Source organism: Ambystoma mexicanum, chromosome 11 (assembly GCF_040938575.1).
Source record: "Ambystoma mexicanum isolate Mex_15411 chromosome 11, UKY_AmexF1_1, whole genome shotgun sequence".
NCBI classification, from domain to species: Eukaryota; Metazoa; Chordata; class Amphibia; order Caudata; family Ambystomatidae; genus Ambystoma; species Ambystoma mexicanum.
This window is the reverse complement of record NC_090934.1, coordinates 263,755,596-263,781,018: the sequence shown is the minus strand read 5'-3', so window position 1 is coordinate 263,781,018 and position 25,423 is coordinate 263,755,596.

Sequence of the window (25,423 nt, the reverse complement as noted above, 5' to 3'; positions counted from 1 at the left end):
CAGCGAAAGCCTGCTCAGAATCCACTGAATATGTTTTATAAAGTATGCTGAGAATCCTAAGAATGGGCTGAGAAAGCCTATTGAGAAGCCTGAGAAGAGACTAGTTGGCCTACTGAGAATCCAGACTAGAGGCTGGAAAAAGCCTACTGAGAATCCTCATAAGAGTCTGAGAAAGCCAACTGAGACTCTATGAAAAGGCAGAGAAAGCATAATCAACATTATGGAGAAGGCAAAGAAAGCCCATGGGGATGGGGAATTCCTCTGAGAAGGGTTCAGTTGGTGAAATAGACAAGAGACCAAAGGAGAAAGTCTCTGACCCATGTCAAGTTGCCAAAAAGAAGGGCTGGTGGATACCTCTGAGTATTGCTCATTTGGTGAGAAATATGAGAGACTAATGGAGAAGGTTTCTGACCCATGTCAAGTTGGCAAGCCAAGAGGCCGGCGAATATGTCAGAAATTGCTCATTTGGTCAGAAAGATGATAGACAAATTGAGAATTTCTCTCTCCTTCATGTCAAGTTGCCCAGATGAGAGCATGGGTAGTGCCCCTGAGAAATGTTCATGCAGTGAGAAAGATGAGTGGTTTAAAGGGTTTATTGAGAAGCCACCCTCAACACAGGGAGTTCCTTCCCTCCTCACTGAAGTGGTAACGCAACAAACTGGTTAACAGATTATTTTCTTTAGCCCCTTGTATCGCTCCCTCTGAGCTAACAATGTGCCAAAAACCAGCCAGTGTACCAGAAATATATTGTGCACGAAAATGTCAAACACCACTTTATCCATGGCACAACACAATCAGCTTCTCTCAGCATAAATAAATCACAAAAGTGAATTGAAAAGAACAAAATCACAATTCTTTCCTTGCTACAAATTTCACTTCACGAAATAATTACACTGATCAATAACAAAGGCAATTATCATGTAATGTGGTGTGATTTTGATGTACCTGCAGGCTTAAAAGGCTAGCAGTAGTATTTCAAGATTGGTTCAGGAAAGCCAGCTGCATTTCAGGACACTCTGGAAAGATAGGGCATGGTCTGGTCACTCCACTCTCAAAGATGGCCTCCCGCTCTCCACCAATCTTGGGAAAGTACCCTGCAATAATTCCTGCCACTAGGATTGTACAGTTACCCTTCTCCCCTCTCCCAAACCCAGCCTACCAGTCAGGATTGGTTTAGGGGTCTGAAGCAACATATGGCAATTCCCATTTGTCATCGCCATTTGTTCTCCTTTCAAATTTTTCAGAAAAAAGGGTTAGGTATCACAACTTCATAATGTTACTATCAAGTGCAAAATATACTTATTTTCTGATTCAGCTAAATCAGCTAAGCCTACCAGTGTAGCGCATCCATGTGGCACATTTCCATAAAAAGCACAACAGTTATGAATATTTAAGTTATTAAGCATATCCCTAATTTCATTTTCCACCCGCTAACTAACTTTCACATTTGGAACATGTTCAGATCAGCCAGAAACACATCTTAGATAGCCATTACAGTTCCATGAGTCGCAGGTGGATGAATTTTATATCCCTAAAATCCCCGCTAAATTACATAAGAAATGGTACATAGATGAAATCCACCCACCTTAAGGTGGCTGAGAAAAAGGCCTAAATGATAATAGTCCTTTTAAATTAATGGTGAATCTTCATGTGGGACAAATGTCCCTCCTTCTGACTTTCCTGCCATTTGTTTTTACTGGGTAAGCCTGTACCCAGAGTTTTATTTATCAGTCTCCTTTGTGTTGGAAGCTTGCTCTTTGAAGTTCTTGGCCCCATTTCACTCCTATTAGTCATGCTCCAGCCAAGAGGAATTTTTCTTGCAGTCAATGCTTTCAGAGCCTGGAGAACACTGAATTTTGACACCTTTAGCAGGACACTTTATTGCGGTTGGACATTAGATGGGAGATGTGACATCCAGGCTGGTAGTGAGAGATTTCCATGTGATGTTTTGCCTACAGCCAGCAAAAGTGTTTGCCTGGGGCACACATTTTCCATGAAGACATTGTGGCTTTTCAAAATGTCACTGGAGTTCTGTAGGTGAAACATAATATACATTGGTTTTTGTCAACACGCAAATCATGTTTTCTTTTCCTGACATTTTTCTGTGAGCAGTGACACTATTTCACTTTTAAAACTGCTTTTATTTGCACACACCTGTGCAAGCTGTTTCTTTTGTCAATGTTTAAAAATCCTGTTTTCCATGTGACTGTTATCTTTGATTTCTCCTTCTTTTTGTAAATTAAAATGCTGCTTATCCATTGGTAATGACAGGTAGGCCACTTTCCACATTGCTCTTTAATTTTACTTGAAAAACAAAAACAAGGCCCAGGCCTTTTTGTTTCAGTGTTTATAATCTTGCTATTCATATGAAAGGGACATCTGTTTGGGGCCTTTAAATGCTCTTTGGGGCCTTTAAATGCACCCCACAGGGATCCATTGAGAAGGTCTCTCACCCACTTCAGTGGCCAAGCCGAGATGCTGGAGAGTTTCCCTGAAAATCTGACTTAAGCCTGCAATGATTATCTAGTCAATGGAGAAAGGCTCTTTGCTAGAAATAGGAATCCCTGAACAAAATCTGATGCTAAAACTCAGGGGAAATGTGATATTTGCCATTCTCCAAGGCTAGGCACATGAGTATTGATCAAGAGGGACTAAAAAGAAGCCTACCAAGAAAACACATCCTGACACAACTTTTCATACAGTTGAGAGAAAGCAAACTTAAAGGAATAGTGCGTGCAAAAATGTTACTGCCCCGATCTTTCGGGTAAGTCGTTTTAAGCATACAGTGATCGATCGTAAACATTTTTCCAATGCATCTTACCTTAGTACGTTTTCCTCACTTTTACGCATGCGAATACAGCGTGTTGGGCGTGGCCATCTTGTGCTAATCTTATCCGTGGATTGCGCGCTTGTGGCAATAAATCAATACACCCGCCCCCGAAGCTGACCTCACTTGTTCCAACGATCTGCTCCACCTATTTTCATTACGTTTGTGGCCAGTGTAGCCCAACATGCCACATCATCACCCACGCCCACAGAAACAGGAAGATAAACACAAGATAAACACAGGCATGCTCACACAGAGCGTACCTTCTCTGTCTTGCCCTAAATAGCATTTGCTTTTCGAATAATAACCCATCAACAATTGTCTGCAATGTTGCAAGTGTTTTTATTTTTCAAAGAATGTTTACAGGAAATTATAAATTCCAGGAAACAAATTATTTTTTTTATTTTGCAGGTAAGTTGGAGCTGACGATGTTCTTTGTCCTTTTGTGTCCTTGTTTTGCCATATGGCACATCAGCAAAACGATTCAATGACCGCCATTGGTGCTCCGTGTGGGAGAAGACACTTTTTTTGCATTTTCAAAGCCATACGTTCTTGCTTCTCTGCCTTTTTATATCATGAATGCTGACATGTTGCTCCTTATTGCCAGAAACGCAAATGGACATATAGGGCCACATCGATCATCCCACATAACGCTGATTGAAAAAACACTGCTTATGGTAATCCTCCAGTGTTGATTCCAGAATCCATCTGCTGGCACCTGGAAGCTATGGCAAGGGCAGTATGGTACAAAGTATCTGTGAACAAAACACAATAAAAATACATTCCAGCTGCTGTTCTTCATTTTAATATAACCAGTTACTGGATAACTCATAACTGTTCGAAACCTAATCATAAGCACAACACAACCAATATTTAACACACAAATGAAAACAAGGTGTACTACTTGAGACCACGAGTTGTGTACAATTTCAGCGCTGTGAAGTAGGTATAGCTCCCGATGTGATGGAGAACCACATGGAGAAAACAAAGAACAAACATAGCAACCATTCAGCTTGAACCCCGGACATATGTCATTGTAACAAAGCTTGCAAGATTACTGTTCGAAAAGCGATCACAGTGCACACCGACAATGTTTACCCCACCGTCAATTACGCATACAGCACCCCACCCTTCTCGTTTTTAATCCAAATAAAAATGTTATGTAAACTTCAATTTACATAATTTCTGGAAAATTCCATGGTTAGATTGTTTCCACGAGCAACAGCTCTGTACGATGTATCACACACTTTCACACTAACTTTGCGGTACATGGCCACACTCAATATATTTAAAGTGATCTTTTCTTTTTTTTCTATTACCCACAGCGTATGTGCTTCGAGCAATTGATACCTAGGATTCAAGCCAAATTACAATAAAGCACTTGTCCTATTCAAAGGCCGAGACGTTTAGCTTTCGATTTCGGCAAAAGAATGCGGAAAAAAAAGGCCTTCAGGCGGGACAGTGTTAGCATATTATCGTGTCTTTCGCAATGTAACTTGTGTGCGTTAGATAGACCTTAGCATTAGCTACATGGAGAGATGATCCAAGCTTACACGCTGCAATGAATAACTTTAGCCTTCCGCCCCCTAAGTAATAGTGTTATGTACACTGTCTTACCAATGAACGGTGCATGTTCAGACAGTGTGATGGGGGGCAGGTGCAAGTGGATCTAGGTCACCTGGCCTAAGCCCCGCCCACCTGGTGCCTTCCTGCCTGCCGCTCTTTTTCACCACTTAGCAAGCCCCGTCCACCTGGTGCCTTCCTGTTTGCCGCTCTTTTTCACCACTTAGCAAGCCCCGCCCATCTGGTGCCTTCCTGCTTGCCACTCTTTTTCCCTACTTAAGGAGCCCTCCAGCCTCTTTTCCTTTGCAGATGGGGAGCAGGTGCAAGTGGATCTAGGTCACCTGGCCTAAGCACCACCCACCTGGTGCCTTCCTGCCTGCCGCTCTTTTTCACCACTTAGCAAGCCCCGTCCACCTGGTGTCTTCCTGTTTGCCGCTCTTTTTCACCACTTAGCAAGCCCCGCCCATCTGGTGCCTTCCTGCTTGCCACTCTTTTTCCCTACTTAAGGATCCCTCCAGCCTCTTTTCCTTTGCAGATGGGGAGTATGTGCAAGTGGATCTAGGTCACCTGGCCTAAGCACCACCCACTTTCTTAGCCCTGCCTCTTCCTTCCTGCTCTTAACTATTAGATCAAGGGTGTCTCTCGCCCGAGCGTCCTAGTACTAGGAGGACCCAAGGCCGACCCCCTGCTCAGACAGCAGGTAAGCATGCACCAACATGTGTTACTCCCTCTGTCCCCACTGGCCATCCACACCCCCTCTGGTCCCCCTCTGATGTTCCCTTGTGCCCCCACCATTCTCGCCTCGCACACAGGTGTTGTCTGTTTTGCTTGATTCTTCTACCCTGCTCACTCCTCACCCCCTTCAAGCCAACTTCTGCAGGAGTCTGTCCTGATAAATTCTGGTTTCACCGTCTTGTGGCCAATGCTGGATTTGACTTTTATGGACTTCCTTCATTCATGGTCACCCTTTCTCAACTCTCATGCTGGACTTCCTTTGCATCTTGTACTCATGATGGCCCTGAATCATGCTGTTCCCATCTTCATCTTGTATCCTGGCTTGCAACCCTATGCAATTTTATTCACTCTCCCCTCTTGCTTCTCCACTCTTTTCACTGCTAACTCTCTGTTCTCTCCTCCTTTCCCTTCTCCCTTTTCCTATCTCCTCCCCTTACTTTCTTCTATGCACTTACTCTATCAGAATTGTCCCTGGACCTAGTATGATAGAAACCTCGTCTGTCTCCTCCCCCTCCCCTTACTGTTTTTTTCCACCCCACCCACCGCCCCTCCAGCACTATCTGAAATGTTGTCAGGCCTAGTATGATAGTCGCTTGTTTTGTTCCTCCCCTTCCTTTCTGCACCCCTCTCCCTCACCTCTTGTTTTTCTCCGACTCTACCAGAAATGTTGTCAGGCCTAGTACGGTAGTCGCCTGTCTGTTTCCATTCCCTTCCCACTCTCCCCCTCTCTTCCTTATCTATGTTTTAGGTCGTCAGGGCAAGTACGATAGTTAATTTCACATCCTTACTGTTCATGGCCTGTAAGAATGTCATTGTATTTTCCCTTGTTCCCTCCCTTGCCTTGAAGCGCTTTGAAACACATTGTGTATAGGCGCTATATGAATAAACTATCATATCATATCAGTGGGCCTCATTAGGACATCGGCAGTAGCCCTGCCTGTAGTACAGGCACGGCTGCCGCCAGTGTCATTTTCTTTCCGGTGCCCGCGAATGGCCTTTTACCGGGTCATTGCGGCCCTGCCGGACCCGGTAATTGCCCAATTGCGGGTGCCGGAAAAAAGATGCTCCCCATTCCCATTCGGCCCCATAGAGCTGAATGGGAGTGAGAAGGTCAGATGCACCGGCAACGTTTGTAACGATGCCGGTGCATCCGACATGCTGTGCTCGAGGGTGCCTTTCTGCCCGCCAGGTCCGACCTGGCAGGTAGAAAGGCACTCGCAAGCACAACTCGTAGTTTTCCGGTCCGGGAACTACGGTACCGGCATGCTTACTGGTACCATAGTTCCCAGACCGGCAAACTTATAATGAGGCCCACTGTGTGTGATCTCATTCCTGTAGCTGTGACCTTCCAAAAGGCACCTGGGTCAGCCCTCTCTGTAACCATCATACAAGACAGGTGACATAGCACATCCCTGAGCAGTGTTTCAACATGTTTTAAAAATGGCAGTAGCTGGTGAAAGTGCATGATCGTGCCACTGAATGAAAACATTGTTCTTCTTGGGATGTCTATGTCAAGTCAGGAAGAGGCATGAGGCGTTGAAGAATAAGTTCCCACTATCTTGCTGAGCCAATCTTGCTGGAATGTGCTATTCTAATCTTGCATAGGAACACACATCTCTGCAATTAGTGCTTAACACGCTGAGCTAACTTTTGAACCATTGTAGCCCTTAATTTACCAATATGCATTTCACAATTGGCTATTGCACATGATCAACATAATCCCCAGTATACCACAGAGAAGACATAAATAATTACATGATGAATTGATTGAAGCAGAATGTACTTGCCAAAACAGACAGGCAATAGGTTTAGAGCCTCAACACCATGCCATACAATATTCTGATGTATGCTATTTAAGTATGGTGAACAAAGGAATCTTACTTCTTTCGATCAGGCCGCCTTGTGGGCCTCCCCTCCCACATTCAATTCAAATTCATATTGATTTCACATTCACCTCAATATTCAATTAAAGTTTCTTTTGCATTCAAATTTGATTTTTTGGCATTTTTGATTTGGCACTGATAACACCTCCAGATGTGAATGTAAACGCATTTTACAGAGAGCTGCAAATCATTTGAATCTAGAACTACGCTTTACAACAAGTTCGGATTTTGGAGGACAAGGCTTGTTTGCAATGTTTTGTGGCACTGTATGGGTCCTGGAAACAAAATCAGCTTCCAGTCCATGAGTATGCGTGGACAGCACAGTCAATGTCAGATCCTTGACAAATTCAAAATCCATGTCCTCGTATATTGGCTTGAGCACCCATTGTTTGCTTCATTTTATAAAGGCCTTGTAGTAACGTGGCTCACCCCATTTTCCTGAAGTTCTCGCTTGATCCCTACTGAGGTTATTGTTATGGGCCAGTATGGCTAATCTCGTTCCAGTCTCCAGGATGTCTATGCCAAAGTGCAACCTTTTGGGCCTGTACTTTGGGCACATAATATGGAACACCTCCAAATCTCCAGTGTGACAGAAATCGGTGAGTCACTTCAGGTCCTTGTAAAGCGTTTTATCGTACACAATCTTTTCAAGTGCTTTGTGTGGAGGTGAACATAGCATCAACCACTTCTTCTTCCGTTCCTCCACCTTCGCCAACGGTCCATGTGCACATTTGTGGAAATGTTGTTTTTCTGTCCATGAGTTCACATTTGTACAACACCATTTCTCAAGTAGAATTTCCACAGATCCATCACAAATTTTGGAGCTCCACCAAAGATGGTTGCTGATGAAATGGACTGACACCATTTTGTAAGGTTTTCAGAACCCTTATTTTCCCAGCAGCTGTAAATTCTTTTTATTGATTGATTTAGCAACGTGCCTTACATCATATTGATGCTGAATCAGTGGAAACTGGTCTCGCATGGCATTTGCTATCGAAATGTGCTTGTCGGTGGCTATCACATCTATTTTCATTCCCCTGGATTGCAGAACAGAAGTTGAATGGATTTGATGAAGCCATGTTTCTCCATGGCAACAGACGATGAACATTCAGACACCTGCACCACGACAGAACTCACCATTTTTTTACTTTCCATGTCTTGAAAGTGGTAAGTGCAGTACTTTGCGGAAAATCCTGGACTGTCACACTGTCTGTCGCCAGCTATCCAGAAACGTTTGCCAGAGAATGTAATGTGCATTGACATCTGTTGCACATTCCAAGAATGGCTAATAGCAGGCAATAAGAATTCCCTTTGGTATTTGTAGTATTGAGTTTTAGCAAGGAACGCAGGACCCACAAACTGCCAAAAACTGGAAGTCTTGCTGAAAGTCGATCCGCTGAACAGTTAATCTGCTGAACAAAGTAGATTCCCAGCTGGCACTTTGCCGAGCATCGGTTGAGCAGCCATGTGAATATATTATGGCGGTGGAAACAGGTTGCTTGGGTTTTCAGGTTGGTACCATGTAATACGCGAGACACATTCACCTCCCCGCATATCTTGGCCCGATTGTATTTTCACATTTAAGCATGTGTACAATCTCTATCAGGCAGCTGTCGAACACAATGTACTTTTGCTCCTTTAGTAGCCAATCATCCTGCAGTACTGGTGGACAAATCCTCAAGACTTTCCAAACTGAAGTCGAGATCTTTTTTTTTAAAAAATGTCTTTTATTGATTTTATACAAACAAAACAATAAAAACCAAAAAGCAGCATAATCATAATGGTTCAATTACACATCAAGTTATCGTAGTCACTGCTCCCATTATCCCTCCCTCCCCCAATGAGCCTATTTGTCCATCTCTTTCAGTGTTTGGCACATGCGGCCGAGTTTCGTCCTCTTCGGAGTCTTTTGGGTTTGATATTACTCCAAACAATTCTGTTATTAGCGTTTTCCAGGCCAATAGGGTGCCCACCTCCCCCTCATCAGCCCGGCTACTCGCATCTTGCCATGCCACTGTTTCAGCCTCCGCCCATTTCTGTAAGTCCTTCCACCATACATCCACCTTAGGTTTGTGGCATTTCTTCCACCCCATGACGATCTTACGTTTCGCAAGCACATACGCCAGATTTCTTAGTTTCTCAATATGTTTGAGTTTCCGTGGCCTAGGGAACCCACCCAGTAAGCAGGCCCAAGCCGTGTCTATGACAAGAGTAACCCCTTTGTCGGCCAGTTTCTGCGCCACATCACTCCAGTAGCATCTAATGATCGGGCACGACCAAAACATATGTGTCATGTCAGCGTTTTCCAGGTTACATTTAGGACACACTTGTATGCCAGCATTTCGGAACTTTGATATCCTCACGGGGTTCATGTATGCCCTATGCGTTATATACAACTGAATTTGTTTTAATCTGGCATTTCTAGATACTTTTTTGTGGTAGCCCAGGGCACGCTCCCACATCCCGTCCTCCATCGGGGCCCCCACTTCCATCTCCCAGTCCAGCCTCAGATGCGTCAAATCTTCACACACCTTAGCCATCACCATCTCGTACAGTCTCGAGATCTCATGACCCCGTTCAGACATATCATACATTGCTTCCAACACTGCATCTGGTTCTTCTATCAAAACTGTTTCTGGCCAGGTGCTCTTAATCATTCGCACCAATCTAATGTATGTGACATATTGCCCCGTGTGTAGCTCCGCCTCTTCGTTGAGTTCTGTAAACTCCTTAATGGATCCCTCCTGCCAAACATCGCCTAGCGTTGCCAGCCCCACTGATTCCCAGTAGGTCCTAACAATCGCCCTTAGCTGATCATCCCCTCCCGTCAAAGCAACCAACGGTACCTGCGGGAGGCACGGGTATGGGACCTCCATTAGGCGACAAGCCCTGCGCCAAATTTTCCGCCCAAGCTTCAACATCTCAGGGCACCCCCTCATTTCAGTTTCGGACAGCCAGATCATTTCTTTCAAATAAAACGGGGCACAGTCCTGCCCAAGCACCCTGTGCTCAGGAGTCTCTTCATCGGAAAGCCACTTAGCCACATATTGCAACTGTCCCGCCAAATAATAAACCTCAAAGTGGGGTAGTCTAATACCTGCTTTTTCATAAACGTTCTGCAGTTTCCAGAACGCCACCCTATTTCAGGTACCGTGCCACAGGAAATCCCTACACATGCTGTTCAATTTACTAAAAAACTTCTTGGGTATTATGTATGGGATATTACTAAAGTAATGCAAAAGCCTGGGCAGAACTACCATCTTGAGCATAGCCCCCCGCCCCATCATCGCCAAGGGCAATCTTGCCCAGAACTGCATGCTGTTTCTGATTTTCTCGACGGCTACTTCCGTATTGTGTCTGTGTTCATCTTGTGCCGTGTGATATATATCTATGCCCAAATAGCGAAAAGAGCTTGTTGCCCACGGTACCTGTAGCACCGGTAGTCCTTCTGCAGGGATCCCCTTATAGCTACCTAATGGGAATATGACAGACTTTTGGGGGTTCACCGAGATGCCCGACAACTCTGCATACCTTTCCATCACTTCAAGTATGTATAAGAGATTTTCTTCTGGGTATTGCAAGTACAGCAACAGATCGTCCACGTACAAGGATATCAAGTGTCGTTCCCCTCCCACCTCACTGCCAATCGTCTCATACTGTGCCCTAAGGCATATTGCCAAAGGCTCCAGGGCCAAGATGTAAAGCATCAGGGACCAGGGGCACCCTTGTCTGGTGCCTCTGCCAAGTTGCCATCTTTCAGATATCACCGCTCCAGTTCGGACCCTGGCAAGCGGCTCACTATACAACATCTTGGCCCACCTGATATAGCACGGCCCCATTCCATACCCTTCCAAAGCAGCCAATAGCCATGACCACTTGACCGAGTCAAAAGCCTTGACTGCATCTAGAGACACTATTGCCATCTCACCCTCGTTCTTAACACCCCATTCGACCACCCGATGAAGTCGCCTGTGGTTGTGTGTAATGTTCCTACTCGGGACATAACCCGTCTGATCAGGATGTATGAGTCTGCCAATCACTTTCCGCAATCGATTTGCAAGGACAGCTGTGAGAATATTGCTGTCTTGATTGAGCATCGACAGGGGCCTGTAGGAACCACATCTGTGCTCCGGTTTATTGGGCTTGGGCAGCGGTATTATAATCGCCTCTCTAAGCGACTCAGGCAACCGTCCTATCTCAAACGTTTCATTCAACATGTCCAGCATTGGGGGGAGGATTTCCTCCTTGTATACTTTATAAAATTCGCTGGGGAACCCATCTGCCCATGGGGCCTTACAAGTGGGCAGCTGCTTTACTACCTCTTCTAATTCCTCCAACGTGATTGGCTCATCTAACTCCTCCATCTCTTCATCGCTAATCTTGGGCAGCCGTATGTCTTCTAACGTTTCGCTTATCGTGCGCTGGTCGCCTATCTCATCATCTCCATACAGCACTCTGTAATATTCCTCAAATTCTTTGTTAACCCCCTCTTGCGTGGCCACCTCTTCTCCGTCCTCCCTAATAATAGTCCTAATCGGAGGCTTAGGGGTCTCGCTTTTGTATAGCCAGGCCAAAAGGCTGCCTGTCTTGTCTCCCCCCGCGTGCTGCCTCTCAACATATTTCTTATAATTAAGATTGCAGAGTCTTTCCCAGTGCCCTGCACATTGTTGCTGTAGTTGGAGTACCAGCTCTGTGTCTACATCTTCGCTCTTTAACGTTGTTTCTAGCTCAGTTTCCGCCCTCTGTAGGTCAGCCAAGACCCCAGCCAAGACCCCACCCTGTAACCCTCTTGACTTACCATGGCCGCCCCCCACATCACCACCTTAAAAGCTTCCCATAGTGTGCCCGCAGAGTCAAAACTTCCGGTATTTTCCACAAAAAAGTTAGTAATCTCCTCTCTTATATCTTCTCTAAAGATTGGATCTTTGAGCGCCTCCGCTCGGAGGCGCCATGTAGGGATTTTCGCCCTCGGGGGGCAATATTGCCATCTGAGGATCAGGGGCGAATGATCCGAGAGGACCCTGGCCTTGTATTCGGTTTGAGTAATCTCGGCCATCACATCTGCTGTGACAAAGACGTAATCGAGCCTAGTGTGCAGTTGGTGCAGGGCTGAATAGTGTGAGTATTGCCTCTCAGTGGGATGTTTCATCCTCCAAGCATCTGTAAAACCAAAATCAGTTAGCAGCGTCCGCAACGCTCTCGCCGCTGGGCTAGGCTTACCCACCCTGTCATCCGACCTGTCCACCACCGGATCCAACACACAATTGAAGTCCCCGCACCAGATCACCGCGTTCCCCATACACACACTAAGATTGGTACACAGGGCTCTGAAATATGCTGCTGTGTTTTGGTTGGGGGCATACGTGTTTACTATGCATACCTCCCTGCTCTCCACCAGCCCCCGCAGTATAGCCATCCTTCCATTCATTTCGACCACCTCTTGTGTCAATTTGAACGGGACATGCGGTGCCACCCAGATTAGCACCCCCCGGGCATATGCAGAGTATGGCGAGCCCACTACAGTCTCTTTCCACTTTCTCTTAACTAGGTCCAACTTCTCCCGCGTCAAGTATGTTTCTTGTAGTAATGCGATGTCTATTTTCTGCCTTTTCAGATACATCATGATCTTGTTTCTTTTCAGGTAGCTGTTAAGGCCCCTGACGTTCCACGTTATTATCCTGAGGTCCCCCATAGGTCGTTAATAAGCACCCACCCGATCCTCCATCGATTACGTCCCTTCATGCACCGCAAGTACCCCAAACTGATTCTCCCAAATAGGCTTGAAACAAAACTTAAACTCCCCATAACCACACACACACCAACTCCCCATCCCCCAACTTTCTGCCCACCCACCCCTCCCCAACCGTTGCCCAGCTCCATTCCTGGATCTCAGGCACCCCCATATCTAGCCCTGCCGAGAGCAAGCTTCTACTCAGGGCTCAGTAGGATAAAGCCACCCTAATGGCCGCTGAAACTAATAGTCTATTGGGGTAGGTCGTCCGCATTCTGTTGCTCCTTTCAAAAAACATTACACATTCAATTGCCAAACCGTTACCGATTAAAGTTACACTCACTATATTCCAGTCCGAATCGAGCACCAGGCTCAGATTATGTACAAAGTTCAGTTAGTCACAGCTTCTCCATACAATCAGGGTCTTTCTTCTTACTGAATCTTCATTTGGTATGATCTTGCCGATCCCGATCCGCTTCTTGTTCCGGGCAGCCCTGCAGGTCCAACCATGCGACAACATCCTCAGGGGTATCGAAAAATAGCGCTTTGTTCATATGTAGCACTTTCAATTGTGCCGGGTACAGAAGCATATATCTGATTCCTGCTGCCCTCAGTCTCCTTTTGACGGCTACGTAGCTGTATATCTGCCTCTGTACCAGCATTGTGTAGTCCGGATATGCTGTGATGTTGGTGGATGCTCTCTCTATCGTGCCGCCCTTACGAAAGTATTCGAGGATCTTTTCCCTATCTCTGTAATTCAGGATCCTCGCGATGATCGGTCTTGGCGGGGCCCCCGGCCGGGGTTTCCTCATCAGGTCGCGGTACGCCCTCTCCACCGTAAATCCCTGCGAAAGATTACCAGCTCCAATCCCTTGCAGGATCATGTTTTGAACATAGTTTGTGGGATCTTGGCCTTCTTCTCCCTCCGGAAGGCCAACCACGGGGATGTTGTTTCTCCTCACCCTTCCTTCCGCCTCTTCCACACGATTTTCCAAGTTAGCGACCTGTTGTTTTAAGACGTGAATCTCCTTCGCATTGCTCGTGCTAACATCGGTATTAATCTTCACGCCACTTTCCAAACCGCTGGTCCTTTCTGCAAGTGCCCTAACATCTTGACGTAGCAGGGTGAGTTCTGTACCCACAGCATCGATCTTATTCTCCAAAGCTGTGCGTAGATCCGCCATTGACAAGTCCCATTTAGCGCTTAGCCCCGTTATAGCTTCTAGGATCTGGTGCTTATCCCCTTCGGGGGCATCTTCCGCAGGGGTCTCAATCGCGCTCTGTATTGATGTTGAGGGGGTCCGTTGCGTTCTCGTGAAAGTTTCCATCGTGGGTTGCTTGGTCTTGACTCTCAACCCTTTCGCCGACATGACGCTTCCCGCTGCTCCTGTACGCCTCCGCTTTAATGCTGCTGTCGCACCGTCCTCGGTCCGACAATGGTCCGGCTTCCAGGTCACCTAACGCACATTCGAGATGGCACTTCAAATTGTCTTGCGGATGGGCTATGGCCTCACGCTCCCCATGCAACTTCCGTAGGCCTTGTCACCCAAGCATCCAATGTCATCTCCTCTTGCGGTCAGATCGCCGAGGCTCCATTCGCGTATGTCAGGCCGGGCGCTTTCATGGATTCGACCACTCTGCCATATCACCCAATTGTGTTACTTCTCCAGGCAATTTACCGCAGCCGTGTCCCGCATGTCCGGGGAATCAGTTTCGTTTCTCCTCGGAGGCCTTTCCTTTGTTAGCCGCCATCTTGGTGTCGAAGCAGCCACACAATCGCACCGACCAAACCATGAATATCTCAGGATTCTCGGGGACTATGAGCTTCTCCAGCGAACTTCAGTTAGCGTACGGCTTCCGACACCTGATCCTCAAAGTTCTAGGCGCTCGTTGCAGTTTCAGCAGGTAAATTTGGCAAAAATAGAGTCGGATCATCAGGAGCTCCTCACGCAGCACGTCCAATTCCATGGCCAGTTAGCCACGCCCCCTTGAGATCGTCTGCAAGATCATTGGTCAATTTCGTTGAAGCTTCAACCTCTGTCAGTTCATGATGTGATAATTAAACATGAATTGGAGAAAAAGCTAACTTTGAGTGTTTTTTTGGTAGAACATTTTAAGCGGCTGTAGATTCTGTGAAGGGGTCGGAAAGCAGTTACAATGCATCATCACTTTCTTCATTTTCATGTGTTCGACCGTACCCACAGTAGCAATGGTCCAGGCTGGATTTGTAAGGGTTGCATGTGACATTCCATTCATTTTCCAGCCACTGGACAAATGCATCACTAATCTGCTTGTTGACTGTGCGACGCTGCGCCTGAGATATTAGTTGCTCCAATCGGTTTGGCAAGCAACATCTTTGGTTACAAGCGATGTCTGCATCTTTTTACTCCTCTTACTTCTTGGCTTCTAAAAGAATAAATAGAAGAAGTTGCTGAATGTATTGCACACATACAGAACATACAATCTTGCAACTTAAAACCTAGAAAGACTAGAACATCTGCTCAAAAGCTTGTGAAAAACAAACTGGTACGTTATTTAGCCTTGGTTTCTTGATTTGCCTCGAAACAGTGGCCTTCACTTTGCGGACGGTGACATCCAGCTGCAAAAAAAGGTGTTTTATATGGTTTTAATACATCAGAAATCATTTCAAAAGCAAACAAACCTAAATAAATATCTACAAATCGTAATCAACTAGACAGACTGGAAAAGATTGCGATATAATTAAAATGTATTCAGAACGCAATGTGATGCACAATCTCACTTCATAAATGTATACCTCGGTTCCATGCGCCTCTTCTAAGTCCACATCTGGAGCACATTCCTTGAACAGAGTAATATACAAAAAAAATACAATGTCAGCTAGAGCGCATAATAAAAGTTTGCATTCGACAGAGCACCTTTAAGCAAGGTATTCTTCTAAAAGAATAAATAGAAGAAGTTGCTGAATGTATTGCACACATACAGAACATACAATCTTGCAACTTAAAACCTAGAAAGACTAGAACATCTGCTCAAAAGCTTGTGAAAAACAAACTGGTACGTTATTTAGCCTTGGTTTCTTGATTTGCCTCGAAACAGTGGCCTTCACTTTGCGGACGGTGACATCCAGCTGCAAAAAAAGGTGTTTTATATGGTTTTAATACATCAGAAATCATTTCAAAAGCAAACAAACCTAAATAAATATCTACAAATCGTAATCAACTAGACAGACTGGAAAAGATTGCGATATAATTAAAATGTATTCAGAACGCAATGTGATGCACAATCTCACTTCATAAATGTATACCTCGGTTCCATGCGCCTCTTCTAAGTCCACATCTGGAGCACATTCCTTGAACAGAGTAATATACAAAAAAAATACAATGTCAGCTAGAGCGCATAATAAAAGTTTGCATTCGACAGAGCACCTTTAAGCAAGGTATTTTACACAGACTTTGAACCATATACTGTTAAGGTTGCTGTTGCAACATAAATAGGACATTAGTATGGATAAAACCATGAAAAGAGTGTACATGACTTGATCATAACATTCAGTTCATATTTCAGCTGATATCCATCCGAGTTCAAAAATGGGCTTGATTTGAGTTCACCCTGTAAAACATAGTGATCACAATCTTGCCCTGTAAAGTATCTTGCTTTGTAATGTGTCCTTGGTAACTGGTCTGCAGTAGGGGGGAAGTGCAACGTTACTACCAAAATCAGAAAAGTTTTAAACAGTGCATGGTTACATACATTTATGTCTCAAAGTATATCCAATGTCGGATGTACTGTGCTTCTTGAAAATGAAATGTGAATAGAAATACCTCAAGCTGTGGACCTGTTCCAAAGGAGGACGAGATAGTAATCGAAGTTCCACCATCCTCCTATAATACAGCACTTGTTTTAATATGGATTAAACAGCTAAATGAAACAGAAAAAATGCAATGTAGAAGAAGGTACATACTGAACTGAAATGTAGACAATGGTACACACGTACACAAAACCATACATTCCCAACCCCATACCTGCCACTTTGTACAAATAGCCAGTACTACACATAATACATTTTGATATGTTTACATTGAAAGCATACCACATGCAAGTATTTCTATTGCGTACAAAGAGTAGTGTAATATCATTACTTGGTATGTGTATGAGGTTGATGTTGACTCCGGAACAGAAATTGATGCAGAATCTTGCTCCTTCATTTTCAGCCCAATGTCCGAATATAGTACAATGGAAAAGGAAAATTAGTACTTGAAAAGTGGATTTATGCGACAAGATAAAATTACACATTGTGCAGGTCGGAAGGGATCACCATTGGGATAGAAGGCGTGTCAGTGGTTTTGTCGCTTGCGAGGGTCTGTTCTTCTATCAATGTGCTCTAAGTGAAGAAGGATATGTCAACCAACTTATTTCCCAAACATAATTTCGGGAGTGGTGGGGATGGGGAGGTGGAATAAACCATCTCCCTCCCAACAGAGGCTCCAGAAAGCGGTGAAAGATGAAGTATACTAAGATTAAATATTTGACACTTGTGTTGAATCCGGTGACTATGGAAAATGGAGTAATAGAACAATGATGTAGATAAACAGATGGAAGATAATACTTTTTAATGCAGACCATCGTCCTACATACCAAAAACATAACAAACACAACATTTACTACTCACCTCACCAGCCACTTGTGGAAATTGGGTTGGGATGGCATTTGGAAGCAATTTAGGAAGATCTTGCAGTAGACCTTTTTTTGTGTACCTTGACTGGTCGTACATATCCTGGGTGAAGTGCAGGCTGCAGACGCGGAATCGATTGGACCTCACATCGGCCAAGACTTCCTGGGCCCTAATTTAAATCTCGTCCACTTTACAACCGCAATTTCTAAGCCATCTTCTTATTAAATCAATATCCTTTGGGAATACATGCAGGATAGTACCCTGATCTTTGACATGGCTTGCAGAATTGCAACCGACAACCACACATGATGGCATTCTTGAAACGTGTGTGAGAGCTGTATAAAGAAATATGAACTCTTAGCACGAATAACACAGGATGAATGTGAAGAAAGCAATTTGCACCTGAGATTTGTCTTTTTAAGTTTAATTGGAATAAAGACAGAAAAGCTTTGTGACCTAGCCCAGTGAACTCTGCGAAACTTTTTAATACAATTGTTATACTGCACATTCTACTACAACGCACAGTGATGAATTGTGATAGTAATCAAGAGGAAAATACCTGAACTAATCGCTAATGCATAAGTCTTTGAGATACATGAACATTAAAATCCTGGGTACATTTGGTTGAAATCGACATAAACGTTCATAGTAACGTTCGATGAACATAGGGAAGTAATTAGTTGACTTACCCTTAATTTGGCAATGAGCAGATGAGCAGATAAGCAGATTCAGCAAGCAGAGAAACAAGTATCCGGTGACCAAGTAGCTCGATGACGATATACCTAGTAGATCTCCCAGATGTTCTCAAGGTAAATCTCAAGGTGTTTATAAAGGCTTACACAGGAGGGTGTGTATGTGAATGGATGCCGTCTTTATAGACACCCACTCTGCCTCCACCCCAATGTTTCCCATCTGCCATATGAACCCGCCCTTCCGCCTTTTCAGCGCATAGGCACAGGCCTACGTAAATCATAGGTGCAAAATGCCATTGATACTGGAAGGGTGCGTGGATGGGCATGAGGCGAGCAAGAAAAGACAGGAACAATGCTGAAGGGACACAAACCTTTGTTGATTGCAGGGCCTGGCTTTTGAAGAGGGGAGTCTGGAGACACAGGGTCTGGGGAGGCCATGTGGACAATGCTCACCATGCAGAAGATGCAATTGAAGTGTAGATGGTGTTTGACAAGCGGTCACACCCACCCAGCCCCCTTGGGAGGGCACGGTCATAGGTGCGAAAATGCCATTGATACTGGAAGGGTGTGTGGATGGGCATGAGGCGAGCAAGAAGCCCAAACGCAATGCTTTGAAAGAAAATTACACATATAGGGAGGATGTCAGAAAGTATGTATCCTGTATTATGCTCTGCTCGAATATTCTATGCCAATTGTATTATACACCCTGTATTGTATGTAACTAAGCCTGCCACAAGTAACAGCGCTGCGGTGCTGCTGGGCTTTTTGTGCGCTTTAAAAATGCAAAAAATAAATAAATTAAATAAGAAAAGACAGGAACAATGCTGAAGGGACACAAATGTTTGTTGATTGCAGGGCCTGGGATTTGAAGAGGGGAGTCTGGAGACACAGGGTCTGGAGAAGCCATGTGGACATTGGTCACTGTGCGGAAGATCCCTTTGAAGTGTACATGGTGTTTGACAACTTGAGCAATCACACCCACCCAGCCCCCTTGGGAGGGCACGGTCATAGGTGTGCAATGTCATTAATACTGGAAGGGGGATGGATGGGGACAAGTTGAGCGCAAAAGTGCCCCAACCAGAGCTGAAATTGGCTACTGGGTACTGTGGAGATTTCCCGGTGTGCCTCTGCACTCTGTGCCTATTTTGTATTTTATTTTCACATTATATCATAGGAAAAGAGTGGAGTTAGATCAAAATGTGTAATATGGGACCACTTGGCAAATTATTTCCAGTGTCTCCATTCGTTCACAGTCCACCCGGGCAACAACCATTCTAGCATGACACTCCTAGACGATTGCGCATGTTCTTGACGCACTGAAAAACTCAAAAAATATCCTTATTTAATCAGTTGTATTTTATTTAATTGGGTGATGGTGATAGCACCAACAAACTATAAATTGTATACTTGAGGTTGAAGTACAGTATTAGAAAATCCCCTGTACTGTCCGCTGTCACTGGGGAATTTGTGGCGAATGGCTCGAATGACACAGGCGGGTATTACTCGTCGATTGCGGTATCCAAGCCTCCCATAAAGCCACCATGTAAACGAACGATAGGCCACCAGCCTCTACCACCTGAGAAAGAGAAACTTACACATTTAAATCGAATTAACTTGATAATTGTAGCAGCCAACTTCAAATAGTGCATGGGAAATTCAATGGCATAGTTGCCCTTAGAAAAATGAAGGCTGGACCCCTTACAGCACAAGTCCCCACTATATGCTAAAAGAAATAATTATAACACACCACAGAGGTTTAATCTACCATCTGCTACCATCTGCCTTCCTTGGATCCTAGTGATATAGGTGGACGTGTGTTGCTTTTGGGAGAATATACTGATGCACGGCATTAGGGCTGTGGTGGGTGTTCTTGAATGTTCAGTGGAAGGGGGTCAGATGAGTATTGTAACAACGGCATGGCAGGACTTTCGTAAGAACATTGCTCACACAGACCTGTGAAGGGGAGGCGATGCTGTGTGTGGGCTTACTGTGCAAGGCACTGGGAAATGTAGAGCTGCATTTCTACAGAGAGATGGATCACAATTCATAGAACGTAGGAGAAAAACATGAAACTCAAATGGTCTCAGTAGTAAAAATTACATCAGATCTAGAGTATACTTACTCGTTACTTGGATTGCGCGGCCAAACTGTTCCACGAAGTTTGTGCATAAGCACCATCATAATCCTCAACACAGAACTTGTGAAGCAGGCTGCCCTGAAGTCATGCAGCTCGGTAACGGAAAACGGTGGTGTGTCTTCTTCAGCTATGTAGGCCAAGCATCCAGAGTTTTCTCGGCAGCAGCAGTGCTCCGCCTAGGTTGGCATGACCTTGCAACGATTGCAGGTAGACCACGTTGAAACGTCTTCCATGCGACTCGGCTGCGGCTCAGGCTAGGGTGATTGATCTTTCAAACTATGGTCAGATTCCCCATCTTTTCAGCAGCCTCCTCTATCCATCAGTTCCTCCTCTGAATACTCAAGCTTGTACTGGAAGGGCTGTATTTTTGACATTGTACGACAAAGATTTACCCAAAACACAAGTAACGAGTGAAATCGGTTCTGCTACTGTCAGTAATGGTTTGCAGGGGCTTCATACTAGTAAAACAGCTCAACCGAGCGATCTAACTAAATACAGTGAAACTGTTGACTAAGAAACTAGAGTGTTGCCTGATCCGAAATGGTCTGTTTATACTTATTGAGGAAAGAGGAGTCCTGCCATTTCCATGGAGACACGTCAATAACTTGCGGACAGAGAACGTTGAAACGAGACGTACATTGGCCTTGTGGAAAGGGCCAAACGCGTCCAGTAATGTCAGCATCGGGGACGGGTGTTTTGGTTTATTGCCACAAGCGCACTTGAACTTAGGGCGATCGATCCACAGATAAGATTAGCACAAGATGGCTGCGCCCAACACATTGTTTTCGCAAGTGTAAAAGTGAGGAAATCTGAGGTAAGATGCATAGGAAAAATGTTTACAATTGATGACTGTATCCTTATAACGACTTGCCTGAACGATCGGGACAATAAACATTTTGAGCACGCTATTCCTTTAACTGGTTTTCATTGAGAGTTGTTTGCTACGATGCACCACATTAATTACAAACTATTGGTCCACACATGCAGCATAGAGGCATATTAGAAGCGTTGGTGGCCAAGCATGGAAGGGAACTCAATTTGACAGGCCGTAAAAAGCTGCCTGTCCCATCAGTGTCAATACTTCTCAATTTATTTCAGATCAAAACACCAGATTAAACCTCCCGACACTGCTAAATCATACAAACAATGCAGGGTGCACTGACTGCAGGTAATAATGCCAAAACCAAGAAACAGCTTCCCATGCAAGGATCTGCATTGCAGAAACAGGAGGCCTAATTCACAAAGAAATAATTTTCTGCAAGCAAAGGGTGGTAGGCACACTTTGCTCCTGCAAACAACTCGCGATTTGCAAGCAACTGGTAAATCGCAAAGAAACCAAGTGACTCGTGCACACATTTTATCTATAGAGCTGTGCAGGTCCAAACGCACAAAAGGAACTAATCTATGTTTGTGCATTTGTCTCCCATTTGTATCATCTATCCAGTGCCGCTCCTGCAGCCACGTATACTTTGCATCTGCAAGTTAATGTTACTGGATGTACATCCCCATCCCATCTATGCAGTCGCAGATAGACATTTTGCACAGAATGCTTGCACTCAGTAACATTTGCACACACATCCTGTGCAGAAATGTACGCATGCGGATTTATTTTGTGAATTGGGCAGAGTTTTTGAACATGCAAAATAAAAATGTTTGCACCTTGCAAAGAAAAGCTTTGCAAATCGGGCCTATGATATTGTGGCAATAACAGCCGAGCAGGTGGGCCATTACCATCTAAGGTAATGCCCCTGGCCCTGAAGTTATAGGCCACAGCGTAGTAACGCTGGCCCCGGGGGCATTACCTTAAGGCTGTAATGGCCCGCCAGTGAGGCGGTTATTGCCATTAGTATTCCGGGGTCTGTGCAGGCTCTGGATAGTAGGTTTCCGGAGTTTGCAGTCCCGGAATACTAATGGCTGACGAAACCTTTTCAAGCGGCATTTCTTTTGCCGTTTGAAAAGGTTTTGTCGCAGTACGCATTAGTTCTAGGAACACTAGAACGCGCATACTGCTTCATTAGTACAGAGCAACAGGGCGCCATTTTGGGCCAACTTGCTCCGTACTAATGAATGGGAGGAAACTGGCCACCTTGGAAAAGGGAGAAAGGAATACATGTGGTCCCTTCTCCCTTTCCACAGTCGCCACAAAAAAAGAGGAGAAAAAGAGTGTACCCGGTGCACGATGTACATAAGTGCATCCACGTGATTACACTGTGGTATGGCTCGGAAACGGGCCCATCCACGTTAAGTGTATCCTGTGGAATGTCACCGCCGGGTACTAATGTTCAGAATATCCTATACTCTCGGACTGGCTGAAACACGGACCGTTTCCACAAAGCAGACTGGGCTAAGTAGCTTGCGCTGGTCCATTCAGCCGCGGGGCAGAAATGGAATCAAAAACGCAGTTTACAAACATTATGTGCCGGTGTGGTATGGAATGCTTGGGGAATCTGCTCCATTCCATCTCTGAGCAGAAAGTTCCACCCCCACCTGTGAACATAACATATGGTGTGCAATCCTCAGACCTAAGCGTAAGGCCGAGATCCCGCAGATCGAACGATGGCAGAGAAATTAGCAAAGAGCTATCTGCGTTGTGATTTAGGAGCGGATTACTCTCCTGCGCACGGAAATACAAGGGCAAAGGTACTCGGCGGACACATCGGGATAACTCTTAATGAGAAAGCAGAGCTTTCCCTTGCAGGCTCAGAACTACTTAGGGATCTGTTGAATGAGAGAGCATGAGGTGTATCCTCTTTGCCCACAGAAAGACACTGGTACAGCTCTTTGCCAGTATTTGTTGCGCTTCTCCAGGAACCGGGCAATCGCAATGTTCCAGACCAAACTAGCACACGAGGAACAAAACAAGCCTGTTCTTGCTACTCCACTGTCTATTGGAACACCATGACAGTGGCAATCTGGGCCACGCCAGTAATAATAATAATATTTTAGCATTTATATAGCGCTACGAACCCTCACACATCTGAGCACTGCTTATTATTACCCACAGTGTGTGGTGCTCATTTATCAACCTCAGAAGGATGAAAGGCTGAGTTTGACCCTGCCGGGCTTCAAACTGCATCAGCAGGCTCTGCACAGATGTCAAAGCGAGCACTCTACTCACTGTGCTATCAGACCGGCACTTGCAATTCAGTGAGGCACTCAAGACCTGACTTCAGACAATATCTAGGCACCACCTCGGCTCCTTTGGTTCTCGCATCACATCCCACCCCCATGGCCAGAACATGTCTTGCCACATATTCTAACCCTCCTCTTTACCTTATATGTTACCCTCTTCGACATGTCCAGCGCTCTGTTGCTTCCTATCCAGGTTCACACTATAAAAAAAAAACATATGCAAATGCAAATGGCGAACTATGAGAGCAATGAAGTTGAAGGGCGGGTTAACATTAACAAACCCCCTTGAGCGTGGAGCATGGATTCCCCACAGCGTGTGGATACGGATAACGGCTACAATGACGGAAATTCAGCCAACAACAACAGCTTTCTGTATTAATCAAGGAGTGCAATGTCACGTGTTACAAATCAAGCAACCAATGACAAATCTGAAACTGGAAATCTGCAAATTCAACCTGCTGAAAACAGAAGGTTGCTGACTGTGAAGACAACTGTGACTGAGATGTTGCTGGTACTGCACCTTCATTTAAGCCCCGATGTGGACCTTAAAGCATTTTTAAACCATCAGGGGGGCTCTGTTGGGTGCAGATTTGCACCAGATGGGCTCATGCGGCACTGCTTGGCCAAAGACATTCAAAATTGATGGCAGTATAAGAAGCACAGACCTGACGCTATTTTCCAGCGGCAAGCGACTTTGCAATTGATTGATAACGAGCAAAACGATGGCCCAGTTAAATTGTTATTGACGACCGCCTTATTCATAATTATTAAGTCTAATTGCTCCTAAATGACTGCTGTTTGCGGCAATATTTTCCTTTCCCTGTCTCACACTTGTGTCTGGCCACATACAGATGACAGATCGGTTTTCATTTGCTTTTCTTATTGATTTTAGTGTGACCACAACAGAGAAGCGATACCGTCTAATTTACATAATTTGGTCATCCCAGGACAGCTTCAGTCCACAAATGCCCGTCAGTTACAGAGTCATTTTTAGTGCACGCTGTCTTTTCCAGGGAGGAATTGTGGTAGAGATGTGCCTAATATGTCAAATAGAAAATGGGGCTGCTGGCCAGAGAGGTCACATTCGAATTAAATATATTGTTTTTTCATATTATTGATAAAGGGTGGCTAGTTCCAAAAAACAGTGGGGCACTTTCCAGAGAACATTCACTGTAGCAGAGTAATCCAGAACACGTGGTCATATGCATAGCATAATATGGGATTTGAGGACCTGTTGAGACCAGATAACAGAAAGGAGGAAAGAATGGGGTGGCGGCTGGAGATCATTGCAGATTCACAGTACACTATTTTAACATTCCACGTATGCGGTTATGTTTTTAATTTCAAAACTTTATTGGTTACCTAAATACAAAACAGGCGTGGAGGAAAGGCCCTGAAATCCCAGACCTATTTTGTTTACATTTTACTCAGAACTAGGTCATTCAACAAATGATTTTGATGTGGCGAATTGGAGACTGCCCAGCAGAAGTCGAGGGAGGATAGCTCAGTGGTAACGTGCTCATCTTGGAAGCAAGACGACACGGAAATAACCAATCATATCATATCAAGGATGAGTAGGGGCTAAAATGCCCACTCAGTCCTTACACTGCTACAAACCAAGAGCCAACACAATTATAAAGGTGAAACAGGCAAAATGACCTCCTTGGCCTTTATGTGATGATGTGGGCCGTGCGAAGGCTATACTTTCAAGAGGCGGGTGAATGTGATTCAGTAGCGACCCAAACAGCAAAACATAACAGAGCAAAATAAAGGGAATGTCCAATCAAGGGTCTATGAAAAATAGATATATTTTAATAAAAACACACCATCTGCAAAATAACTAAACAGACAGACACTACATAAAACCCACCCTGAGGAAAGAGCAAGAAAATAAGCAAAGATAGCACAATGCAGCACTCTGAGTAATAAATCAGGGATGTAAGGTAAGTGAAAACCTTGTTAAAGGTTATGTTTCTTGAAGAAAGGGGATTAAGTGACCTAACCAGTCACTAAGGGGGCAGTTAAGAGCCAATAGTACCTTCTTAGGTTGCTCAGCGATTCGACAGCAT